The 13,389-nt window shown below is 37.2% G+C and overlaps 1 protein-coding gene across 9 annotated transcripts in view; it reads left to right on the forward strand.

The window, feature by feature from the left end:
- Nucleotides 1-13,389, forward strand: part of UNC5D (unc-5 netrin receptor D) — a 537,391-nt gene that overhangs the window by 270,894 nt on the left and 253,108 nt on the right. The window contains exon 1 of one of the 9 annotated variants that reach the window (XM_077849120.1): nt 9,105-9,234. The exons of the other annotated variants lie outside the window; for them this stretch is intronic. The gene's annotated coding sequence lies outside the window, so the exon portion shown is untranslated. Of the gene's footprint in view, nt 1-9,104; nt 9,235-13,389 lie in introns of those variants that run through there. 9 annotated transcript variants of the gene reach the window in all.

Below are 13,389 nucleotides of genomic sequence, written 5' to 3' on the forward strand. Positions count from 1 at the left end.
GTTCCATTAGTATTACAGCCATGCTCCCACCTCAGGACCTTTGCACTTGTTCTTTTGTATACTTGAAATAGTTTTTTCAGTCTTTTAAAATATATATATAGATTTTATTTATTTGAGAGAGAGCATGAGTGGGGGAGTTGAGTCAGAGAAAGAAGTAGACTCTCCACTGAGTGGGGAGCTTGACTCTGGGCTCGATCCCAGAACTCTGGGATCATGATCTGAGCTAAAGGTAGACACTTAACCAACTGAGCCACCCAGGTGCCCCATATATTTGAAACACACTTGGGTAAATAGCCATATGCTTCCTTATCCCCTTTGCTTTCCTAAACCCTTCTTAACCACACTATTGTGGTTAAGAAGTTTTAATCCCTCTTTACCCGCTCTGTTTTTCTCCATGGCCTGTTATCATGATCAAACTATTTTATTTTATTACCTATTTTTAAAAAGGTAAAAATGTGTATATTGTCTGTCTCTGCCCAAGAACGTCTATGTGAAGGGGAAGGGTTTTGTTTTCTTTGACCACTGAAATTCCACTCTAGCAGAGTGGCTGGCACAGAGAAAGGGTCAAAGATACCATTTTCCAATGACTGAAATCGTGTGCATGATGGTTGTTGACTTGTGATATGGTTTCTTTTAAAATCTAGGAAAAGAGTTTGCTTTTTAAAACGAATGCATTAAACTGGTCATTTTGTTTACATTCTTTAACATTTTTAAGCTATTACAAAAAATACACTTCATCAGTGGATTGCATAAAACTCCAACTAAGTAAATTGGAATCAATTGGTTATCGTTAAAGACACAAACCACATTAAAAAAAAGCTATTGCTGTAAAGGGAGGAGAGTCTTCCAAATAAATGAAAATAGATTAAATTAAGTTGTTCAATACAGTGTTTTAATAGTAGAATCCTTATTGCTGTCCTGTTCTCCAACTGGATCCATTTTATATCTCAGCAGCCACGTGGATTGACATGCGTTAAGCCCCATATAGCAAAGAATGGTTGAACAGTTCATGTATAAGACTGAAGACCCAGAGAGCTCGTGTGCAATCCTCTCTCTGTCATTAACTTGCCGCAAACCTGTTTAGCCTCCCCATGCCATCATATACCCATCTGCCAGGCTCTTATATGGTTAGAGAGTGAGCAAATGAGGGCTTTTGAGAGAAGCCTTTAAAAGAAACATTATCAGAATGTTCGTGATCCATCTCTGCATCCCAGAGCAGATGGAAGTCACTGTAACCAACCAAGAAGAGTCAAAGCCCAACATACATCCATTTCCAGGCTGGATTGTGTACAGCATTCTGATCTGAGGGGGATACTCTCATGCTTTCTAGGAATGAGGTGATGGTAGAAAAGGGTCTTTTTGTTCTGGCATCCAGACCTGAGAGATGCCACTAACCTCGGACAGCTTTCAACATGGCTTTACTTTGTTTGAATTTAGCATTTCTTTGGCTTTTTACATCTGAAAATATTTTCTCTTTCCTTAGTGGCAATTCAAACACAAAAAGAAATCAACATTTTAAAATTCAGATAAGCAGGAGTTAGTTTACAGTTAGAGATTTTGAGCACACTGCTTTTGTGTGATAATATTTGAAATTTATTTCCACAAGTTATTGCACATTCATTTCTGGAGTTTTCATTGCAGAAAATTGCCAGAAGGAATGGATTTTGTCTTCTTCAGCTGGCAGAACAATTTTCCACCTGTCGCCCAAATATTTGATGAGAAGGATTATGTTGCCGGCTCTGAAAGTTTATACTGTGGATCTTTGGAAGAGAGAGGTCCCTAATGAAACTACTACCCTGATATCAGAGTCCAGCTTGCGAAAGTGTCGATGGAGCTGTGGAAGGATTTCTGGTGGTTAGGGCAATTTCCAAAAGACTAGTTTCAATGACAGAAACATATGTGCGTTTGTGCGTACAAGCACATACGCACACTCATGTGTGCGCACACACACTCACGCTTCTCAACTTGCATGGCAGTTGACGTTTTTCTTTTATGCTGTAACAGTATTCTTGTATTCAGCAAAACTCTTGTGGCCTTGCCAAAGATCTGAATTAATTGCCTGAAATTATTGTTGTTCATCTTCCTGGTAAATGGAACCAAAGTAAAGCACTGGTGCATGGGTATAAATGAAATTGTCGTTTGATCTCAGGTTCAAGTAATTGACTGTCTCCACTGAGTTTTATATCCCTCTGTAGTTTGTTAGGTATATAGCCAGCAGAGTCTGTACAATCAACAAAAACAGATTTCAAAAATCCATGCATAATGGCAGCAACCTTTTAAACTGTCAGAATAAATATAAAACTGTTTTTCCCTTGTTTCTTCAAACACTTTATGGACATCGTAAGTAACAATAATATTGCTGCTGTCAGAAGAATTTTTCTGAAGCCTGGATTTTACCGGGCTGTATCAGGACTCTTCAGTTACCTCAGGGAAAGGGCTAACATTCATGGGCTGGCATTCGCATCCCTGGATAATGAGATCCTGACTTGGATTTTCTATCTTATCTTCCACTATCCTCTGGACCTATGAGCCAGTCAAGCCCAACTGTTGTTTCCTGCATATTCCTTGCAAATTACCTAAATTGCTATGCTTTAGTTCATGTTCTTTCTCATCCTATTTATCAAATTTATACTTTAACTACATATCACAACTTACTACAAATTCAGCTCTCTCCAAAAAGCCTTCCATAAGGCATGCAGTTGGAAATAATGCCTTTGTGAACTCAGACCACGTCATAGATATGGTTTATGGAATCTTTCAGCTTACGTTTTTTTTTCTAATTCCCATCAGTTGCATACAAATCTAGAATATTCCATCATTAAGAGCATTTTGTTAAGTTGTTTATATATACTTGTTAACTTGTTTGCATACACGTGATAGCCTTGCTCCAAACTGAGTTGTATATATTTTCTTCTAAAAACCTGCTACAGTTTGTACTGGATGTTGGTATTTCCCATAGCTCGTTTGCTTTGTTCACCACCAGCAGAGCTACGCTGGTGTGCTGAGGGCTTCCACAATCTGCTAGAAGCCAGTGCTGATCATAATCTGCCCTCATATCATGTTGTCAACTGATGAAAGCACAGCAACATTCACACTAGGTGTACCCAAGATACAGAATGGACAAGCTGACCGTACATCCTTCAGCTTGCCTCCTCTCTGTTTCCCCTCCCAAATGTACTTTCCCAGACCTTTCCCTTCAGGCTCAGCCTGCGGGCTGCTTCTTCCTTCCTATATCTGGGTAAAAATCCAAAGAATATCTTTGCTTACCTATTCTGTGCTTCCCAAGAAGAGGTATGCCATCCTAGGAACAGGCAGTGTGGAAATATATGAGGAATTCCATCTTTTTTGGAGCATTGATTTTACTTAAACATAAAAGACCATTTTTTGTTTGTTTTCATTAACTAGTTATATCAAGTGAAACTCAAAATTCGCCCAAATTTTAAGATAAAATGGATAATACCACATCGAATAAGACCACATCCCACTGTTCTCACTGAAGCTTTTAAGAGATCTACATTCTTCTCTGCCTTTAGGATTATTTCAGCACAATAATTGTAAAAGCTTTAGGATTAGGATTTTGAGATCATTTAGCCTTTTTGTAGTCGAGAGTTTTTATTCCCTGTTTTTACCTTCTTTTCCAAAACTATGTCTTCTCTTTTCCCTGAAAACCAATGGTTCGGCCCCATCTTCAGGAATGTGCCTCTCTTTGATTTCCCTGATTCAGGTAGCTGGACGATTGATAGAGCATGTAGGCTGTCATGCAATCTTGTTCAAAGAATTTGGGAACCAGATGTATGGGTGGAAAAGAACGGAAAGGTAGGAATTAGTTCTTGCTGGTGGCGTAGCAACTCTGTAACAAAGCAAATCCTGACATAGGGGTTAGTTGAAAATAGGCAATATCTTTATTGTTTCCTTTTATTTTTAAAGAGAGGGAAATGAAATTAGGAAGGTCTGATTATTTGTCTGTGAGAAGATATTGAAGAGAGCCGTTGCCATCCCCTTGACTTTAACTTGGGATACCACGGGGTTGTAGAGCAGTTGGGGAAAGCACATTATTTCCAGCATTTCACAAAGCATAACGAAAAGTGAGCATTTACTCACAATACATTTTTCTCATTTGGGCTGGAACTTTTGAAATTCAGTAGGGTTATACTGGAAACAATGGATTAATCAGAGATTTTGATTATCTGTTGTCTGAGAATTTTAAAAAATACCATAAAAATATATACCTACCTTTAACCCTTGTTATTTTTAATTCTTATTTTTTATTAAATGGCATTGGTTTTCTGTAACAGCTTTGTACATTTTGAACAAGAGAAATAAAAGTAGAGATAAAATCAAAGTACTTTTTCTTTCATACCTCTTTCCATCGTCTTTCCCTCCCCATTTCCCTAAGAGCAGCTCCTCTTGGTAATTTAATATCCTTCTATTTTATTTTTATATTTTAGCATACATTTACATACTTGTGAATAGTTATTTCTTGCATTGCTTTATGACCATGTTTTATAAAATTTTATAAACATGGATTCCTACAGATATATTCTTCTGTGTGGTTTTTTTTTTTTCTTATTAGTTGAGATTTTTTCCATGTTGGTAGGTAGATCGATAGTCCTTTCTTATTGCAGTATAGTATTCTATTCCACAAATATGCTTTCCTTGATTTATTAGTTCTACTCATAGCAGATGGGTGTATTGATTTTACTTATTGTCTAGAAAACATCTAGAATATATTTATGCATGCTTTTTCTGGCTCATGTCCTGGTGGAAATTTCTCTATGTCTCTAATTAAAAAGCAGTGAGAGAAATCATTACTTAACAAATAGTGGTTGCTAGGCAGAGTCATTTAAATGATATATTCCAAAGGAAGAGGTCATCAAAGGAATTGAATGCTACTCTTATAATAATGTGCATAATGTGCCCCTCTCCCTATGAATAGTGCTTAATTTAAGTTATCCTAGAAATTTTCTTTACTCTTTGAAAAAAAATATCAGACTAGTGATGCTGGATTGGCCAAACCCCCAAGAGGAAGAATGTCATGCCCCTCACCAAGATGTGGGACCTCATGCCTCTTGCTTAGAGGTTTCTTTACTTTAGATGAGAAAAAATTCAAGAGGAAGCCATTTGAGAAAGGCATAAAGATTTATTTAGTAGAGAAGTAAGAAAGGAGCTACTTCATAGTAGCATCTCCTCTCAGATGAAGAGGATCTCCCCTACCTTTACCTCTAATAAAGGGTTTTATAAGTTTGTTGTTGTTTTAGCTTAACTGTATAGGTAGGTTAACTTTGAGTTTATCATTTATGTTAGGCAGTGAGTTTTTCCATTGTTTTAGGGTTGTTTAATTACCAACAGGGAGCAATTTTAAGAATGTCCAGCCTATACGGCCTTTACTTCAAGAGGAAGTGAGGTCTTTTTTTTTTTTTTAAGATTTTATTTATTTATTCATGATAGTCACAGAGAGAGAGAGAGAGAGGCAGAGACATAGGCAGAGGGAGAAGCAGGCTCCATGCAAGGAGCTTGACGTGGGATTCGATCCCAGGTTTCCAGGATCGCGCCCTGGGCCAAAGGCAGGCGCTAAACCACTGCGCCACCCAGGGATCCCAGGAAGTGAGGTCTTGTAGTTTTCCATGAGTCAGATATTGTGACTCTTTTTATAACCTGCTGACTTTCAGGTTAAGGATCAGCCTGAAACCAAAATGGCTTTACTTTTGTCAACTTGTCTTCCTGGTTTAGTTTCCCTCGTACTTCAGTAGCAGTTCCCAGATTCCTTGGTTACATTTTTTAATATCTCAGAACACTAGAGTTGGGAATTTTTTCATAGCACTTGACTTAAAATCTTACTGCTCTAATCGAAGTCCCATTCTCTCTTGCTTTTCTCCAGAAGTGATGAAGACCAACTATTTGCCTCCACCCTTAAAATAAGCATGTGTTCCCATGTGCTGATTTGAAGGTTTTTTTTTTTTTTTTTCTTTAGACTACATAAGTCCAGTCTCTTGAGTCATTCTCCTGGTATTTCTTGTCCTAGATCATTTGTGTAGTTCTAATCAAGGATTTTTCAGATTGATTCATATCTTATTTTTTTAAAAAATAGGGCTCTAAACTTAAAAAAAATGATAGCCTTGAACAGGGCTGACTATATTACTGCATAGTTTTTATATATGACTTTTTGAATCTATACTTATGTATAGATATGTATATATCTGTCATTTTATTCAGGAAATACATATTGTGTTCCTTCTTCTGAGCAAACCTTCAAAATTTAGAACAAATATATATGCTCAGCATGCATCATGTACTGACCGTACTGAATGACTGAATTACACTTAGCTTGTAGCCTATTAGGTTGACCAGTTATGCCTTTTGATATGCTGCACAAAGGCAGTTTTTACTATTAGACATTTATTTAGTTGATAAAAGGGGGAGGTTGTGATTATTTAGAGTATACCAGAAGATATGTAAAGAAAGTTCATAGCAGGATGATTTTCAGTAGCTAAGCAAAACAAAACAAACTGAAATGGCCATTGACAAGAAAATGTATAAGTAAATCATGATATATTCACGCCATAGAATATTGCAGTGAAATGCATGATCTCCAACCACATGCATTGACATGGATGGATTTTGAAAACAATGCTGAGTGCAAAAAGCTATCAGAAGAACAGAAATTGCCAATAAACATATGAAAGATGCTCAACATCCATAGCCATTAGGGAAATACAAATCAAAGCCATAATGAGAAACTATTTTACACTCATACTAGGATGGCTATTATCAAAAAGAAGGATCATAAGTTTTGAAGAGGATGTGGAAAAATATGAACCTTTGAACATGGTTGGTGGGAATGTAAAATTGTATAGGCAGTGTGCAAGAGATGGCTGTTTCTCAAAGAGTTAAGAGTGCAAAATTTCTGGGGTGATGAATGCATTCTACACTTAGATTGTGGGGGTGCCTGGTTGGCTTAGTCTATAGAGTATGTGATTCTTAATCTGGGGTTGTGAGTTTGAGCCCCATGTTGGGCATGGGGCCTACTTAAAAAAAATAAAATAAACTTAGGTTGTGGTGATGGTTATGTAACTGTGCATATGCTAAAACCATTGAATTATACACTTGAAGTGGGTGAATTTTATGATATAGGAATTCTATCTCAAAGATATATATATATTTTAAAAGCAGTCAGAAAAATGCTTGTACCCTACTGAGATTTTTATAAAGTTCAAAAACAAATAAAAGTTGTGTACAGTTATATACCCATAGGGTAAAACCATAAACATGAAGGAGGAAATGATCTGAAAAAAGAAAAAGAAGAAAAATGTTGCATAGAGTGGTGGTTGTTAATAGTGCATTTCAGATAGGCCATCATATCAGAGGGGAACATGGAGTCATGGTATTGGGATATTTCCTTGACATAAGTGGATCATTCCTTTTATTACCATGCTTCATTCCTCATGTTCACATTATGCATATTGTTTAACCATTGTTTACTACTATAATGTTTATATGCATCAAGAACTGTATAATGAAAATCTGAATGCAGCCTTCTCTACCTTTTGAAGAAGCTAGGGCACCTGCTATTAATGGAACCACACATGTTTATACTGTTTCTATTCCCTCAGACAGATTGCTAGAGACAGACAAAGGGTGACATCCGGTAGAGGTGGCCCATTGCTCAGCAAGCATGTTAATGAGTTTTGGGTTATACAAATCTGATTTTTTTTTTTTCTTTGTATTAGAAAATGGATGGAAAACATTTTTTTTTTCCTGAAAGGAAGGGGTTTATTTTGTCTTGTCTTTTGTTTGTTTGTTTGTTTGTTTTGCTCTTTAAGAGGGAATAGCAGAGGAGGAAGAGGTGAGGTGGGATGAGAGAAAAAGAATAAAGCTACACGAGGGAGAAACTCCTGGGTGGCTTGGTCAGTTGAGCTTTTGATTTTGGCTCAGACCATGATCTCAGGGTTGTGGGATTGTGCCCCAAGTCAGGCTCTGTGATTAGAGGGCTGTCTCCATGGGGTTCTCTCCCTCTCCCTTTGCCGCTTCCTGTGTTCACTTGCTCTCTCTAAAATAAATAATCTTAAAAAAAGAACCTACATGGGGGAATGAACAAGTTCCTTTTATGAAGATGACTACCTGAAACCAAATTTTGATTGTTTTCCTGTCACAGAAGAGGGATTGCTTCAATGACAAAAGGAGAGAGTAGGTAAACTGAATTAGTTTAGAGAGGGAGAAAAATATAGGAGTTAAGAAATGCTCGGTTGTCCAGACTTCTCCCAATGGCTCCTTGTAGAGATTAGGAGTTGATTCTAATGCTGTGAATTCCAACCCCATGAATGGTTTGGTTAGTGAGAATTTCATTTGAAATCCCATTTGAACCTTAAAATATAAGATAAATATAAGCCCTGAATATATATATATATATCTCCACCCTTGGGATGTAGGATCATTCTACCATTTGAAACATCCCTATTGGCCTTTCTAAATATGTCTTTCTCTTTGCGTATATGTCCATTTTTCAAAATTGTAAAAGTAACATGGTATTTTAAGCAGCTGCTCTAACGTTGTTACACACCTAACTAAATTGGGTCTCATCAGCACCTTAATGAACAAACTCTCTAACCCAGCCTTAATCAAAATGTTTTTTAAAATTAAAGCAATGATCAGCTTTATGTGCTTCCCTTAGGTATTGAACTTAAGATGCCTTGAGGAACAATTCACATGATTGTTTGACTATCCAAAGTCTGAGATTTTGTGACCTCATGATACCCAGCCCTCAAAACATTGCACATAGCGTGCTTTACTAATCCTAATATCCTCATGAGATATTTGCTGATTCTAAAAATTAACATTTAAGTATGTTTATTTTGTTCAAAGACTATTTTTGGAATAAATGCTGTGACAATGCATTAGAGAACTGGCATCCTACTTGGATGTCTAAAATCAGATTTTAGGAATCATTTTTCTAATCAGTTGTGCACCTACTTGGCAGTAATCTGATCTAAACTCAATTCAGTTAGTCTTTGATGAGCTCTCATGTGGAGACAAATCTAAATTCCCTCCAAGCGTGATGTTTCACTTGCCCTTTTTCTGATCAGTGGAGCCCTCCCAGAACTCCGAGAGCTTGCGAAGATGATTACAATGAGCTTTGCGATTTCAACCAATTCCTGAAATGCCTTGGCATATTTTTACTCTGCAAGACGTTTATGCAGAAAGAGGAAGTTTCATCTCAAAGGAAAAAAATACTTTAAGGTAACTTTGGGTTTAAATGTCAGATTTTTGCACTTGATTCTTGGTTTCAGATGACAAAAAGAACTCTATTAAGAGAGGGGTTTCTAGTTTCTCGAGCTCGACTTCATCATTAGCTAGTTGAGTAAACTTGGCCAACTTACTTAGGTTCTCTGATTGACACTTTACGTGTCTGTAAAATGATTTAAGGGGGATGATTTCAATAGTGCTTTCTGTCATTAACACACAGATTCCTAAGATAGATTTCAACCACACTACCCCTTTCTGCCTGTTCCAAAACGGATTCACCCCAAATATTCCTATAAAGTATTTTTTTAAAGCACGTGTCTTCAAAACTTAGCATTACTGCCTTTCGCTCTTACTTACTCTGAATACTTGCCATGGAAACCTTATTAACAGTATTTGTCAATTAGTGATTATCTTTGCTATCTACCAGCTTTGTTTAAGACAGATCTATATTAACAAGTTATATTAAACAGATCTAGAATTATTTCGTTCTTCGAGTCCTTTTGTGACTTAAGACTTATTTTTACTTATAATTACAGTGGTATTGTTATGTAGGCTTATCTAAAATGTTATTCACAAAAAAGCAATTACGAAGAGATACTGCTGTGTCAGTAGATAATTTTTAAGAAACAACAGATCTGGGGTGCCTGGGTGGCTCAGTGAGTTAGGTGTCTATCTTCAGCTCAGGTCATGATGTTAGGGTCCTGGGATCTATCCTGCCTCAGGCTCCCTGCTCAGTATGGAGTCTACTTCTCCCTCTGCCTCTGCCCCTCCCCCAGCTCATGTGCACTCACTTGTTCTCTCAAATAGATAAATAAAATCTTAAAAAAAATGACATCTGATTATACACTTGGAAGGTCACATGAATAAGATTAAGAGTTTCAGAGCAACTTAAAATCCCTTTTATAACCTCTGAAATTAAGAATGCACTCTTTGACTAACTTTTTGTTGTTATTTTAATTGGGCAGAAAAGCAATGTGTTACTTCAAAGATATTTAGTCATAGTAAAATCCAGTGCAGGTATTAAAAAAGAAAATCTTCTCTTCTCTCCCTGCGCTAGAGTGTTCATAAAGAGTCGACAAGTACGGTCGACTATATTTTGTGTGTGTCCCAAATATAACTGGCATAATTATCTTCATATTTGGCTCATTAAGCATTACATTCTTCTCTGAATCACTGCAGTGTGATAATGGCCCAGGAGTGAAATAGTTCCCTGTGAGACCAAGGGAAAAAGCACAGTTCTGTTCTAGTAGTATTACCTTCAAGTCTACTGTTGTCAATTGAGAACATTGCTTTGATATATAATTAATCTAACAGAAGCCCACTGTTTTCCACTTACTAATAGAAAACCAGTAATCTGCATTTGCTACAAGCCCAGACCTTCAACCAAATCCGGGGTCCACATTTATCTTGCAGGTTGTGTTGTTCCCTGCAGTCATAGGAAGAGCAGCACATTCTTCAGAAAGTAGCTCCATGAGTCCTTGGACACTGGAGGTATAATAAGAGTGGGAGCTCACCTCATCAATCTTGGCTGCATCTGTAATGCACACATAACCTCAGAAGCATGTGGTATCTTGGAAGCCAAGTGGATTCCCCTGTCACCCCAGTCTTTGTGGTTGTCATAGCAGTTTCATCTAGGATGAGTGTGAGGTGGGGACTACAAATGTAGGGGGAAATGGAAGACAAGTGAATTATTTTGTTTTTTGTAGTGTTCACATTTTAATCTCTATCGGATTATGTCGAAGAACTTTAAATGTTGAAAGATGAAGGATTATTGTTTTCCCTCATGAAGAAAATCTAATTTCTGCCATCCAAGAAAAAGGAATTATCCAAGAGGGAAAAATGCTTATGTCACTTACATTGGTTTTCACTGAGTATTCACTGTGCCCCATGCCCCGGTAATTTTTAACAAGAGGTGAAAGCCCAGTTTGCTCCATTAAGTGTGTATTGATATATCTGATATTTCTATACCCTCCATAGCAACATTTGTTCCAGCCCCATAGCCAGGCACACTGCCTGTATGAGTAGATGATTACTTATAGTTAGTATGGGTCAGAACTTTGTGTGCCTTCACTTCTGCTTTTATTACATTTTATTATGGGCTTGTTATCTATAATGAGTCACCTGAACAAAAAATAAAAAAAATAAAAAAAATAAAAATAAAAACACCTTAGAAGTTGCACTCTGAGATGTTGAATAGTAAACAATTGTAGGATCCTTACTGTTTTTTTTTTCCTCTTCTGTATTGAGATTTTTAGGATCTTCTCTTATCCCTTACCTATAGCAGATAAACAAGGAGGTGGTGTTTTTATGTGGTGATAATCATTGTACTCTAGAGGCTCCTTCCTGAAAGATGGACGATGTCCAGTCAGATTTACTATGATTCCCAAAATCAACTGGTCTTTTGTATAGACAACATATTATCAACCATCCAGTGGGAAAAATCATTTCTAAGTCTCAGTTTGCCTTTACATTTTTCATCTTAGGGATTGTATAATAGGTATGGAAGGGCGATGCAGCATGGGTCTAGGGGTTTTTCTGGTGAGTGGGTTCTAACGTCATTCTTATTAGCTTCATCCAGTACTGGCACGCCATTGTATGCCTCATACTATCAGCTTTAAGCACTGTCTTACACTGATTTTTAATGTCTGGACTTTGTTTTCTTTCTTTCTTTCTTTTTTTTTTTTTAAGATTTTATTTATTCATGAGAGACACAGAGAGAGAGAGAGAGGCAGAGACAGAGAGAGAGAGAGAGGCAGAGACACACAGAGAGAGGCAGAGACACAGGCACGGGGAGAAGCAGGCTCCATGCAGGGAGCCTGATGTGGGACTCGATCCCGGGTCTCCAGGATCACGCCCTGGACTGAAGGCTGCGCTAAACCTCTGAGCCACAGGATGCCCGGGACTTTGTTTTCTTCTGATAAAAGTACACAGTGCGCTTTCTCTCCATTTCTCAGTTAGGGTGTTAAATTCTGATTCTAATCAACTGTAAATGCCATTGTTGGTCTCCTGTTTGTGAGTCCTTTGGTTGATGATTCTAGAGTTACCTAAAGATTAATTCTAGGGGCAACTGGATGGCTCAGTTAGGCGTCTGACTTTTGATCTCAGCCCAGGTCTTGATCTCAGGCTTGTGAGTTTAAGCTCCCCTTTGGGTTCCATGCTGAGTGTGGAGCCTACTTTTTTTTAAAAAAAGATTAATTCTAAACAAGTATAAGTTAATCCATTTAGATAAAACTGTATCTGAAAAGTTTATAGATCCATTTTTAAAGTAAGGGTACCAGAACATATCTCCTTCCCCAGATTTTGCAGTGCTACTGGTTCTGTAAGTTACTATTTAAAATGGCAACATTTGTATTTGACTAGGTAAGTATGATAGTCAAATTTGCTTTGATATATATTTGCATTTCAAAAAAAGACTAAGAGACAGGAGAAGGAGTAAGAGAATGATGGTGTAATGATCTCAGCATCTGTTCTTTCTTTTCCCCACTTGCCTAAAAAAAAAATTTTGATCTTCTCCTGGACCCCCTACATCTTTGCCTAGAAGTTACCTCTGAATGGTAGGAAATGTTTCATTCCTTCTAGGGTGCGTGGACTCATTTGAATGATGGTTTAATATCTTCCCCCAAAGTATCAACTAGTATTGGTTGTTTCTTTTAATTTCAAAACCTGTTCATTAGTAACACAGGTCATTACAGATCTCTGACCCAGACCCTAAGTGCCAAAAAATTGAATGCTTGCTAATAAGCTTTAGGTATCTGCAAGGTATCAACATACTGATGACAAATGGCAAACAAATAGCCTAGTGATATATACATGTTGTCTGATTCATATTTATTTGTATATATGGAGGTAGGGTGCTGGGATAGCTAAATAATTAAATTACATCATGTAATTAAACTTAGTGTTAGAGTGTTCTTTTTCCTTCCATTGTTCTTGCTGACAGCATGCAGACCAGGTTTCACCCCAGTGCAGTTAAGCTGATTAGGTAATACTAAGCTGATCAAGTGTGTAGTAGGCTTTTCTGTTGTTGCTTTTTTTTTTCCTTTAAGCTTCATAAGTCAAATACCAGATTCTCAATGTACAACTTTAGGTTTTTAAATGATGTACATAAAGCTCTTTACCAAACACATTACAGCAAAGTCTAGTGGCCTT

This window comes from Canis aureus, chromosome 15 (genome assembly GCF_053574225.1).
Source record: "Canis aureus isolate CA01 chromosome 15, VMU_Caureus_v.1.0, whole genome shotgun sequence".
NCBI classification, from domain to species: domain Eukaryota; kingdom Metazoa; phylum Chordata; class Mammalia; order Carnivora; family Canidae; genus Canis; species Canis aureus.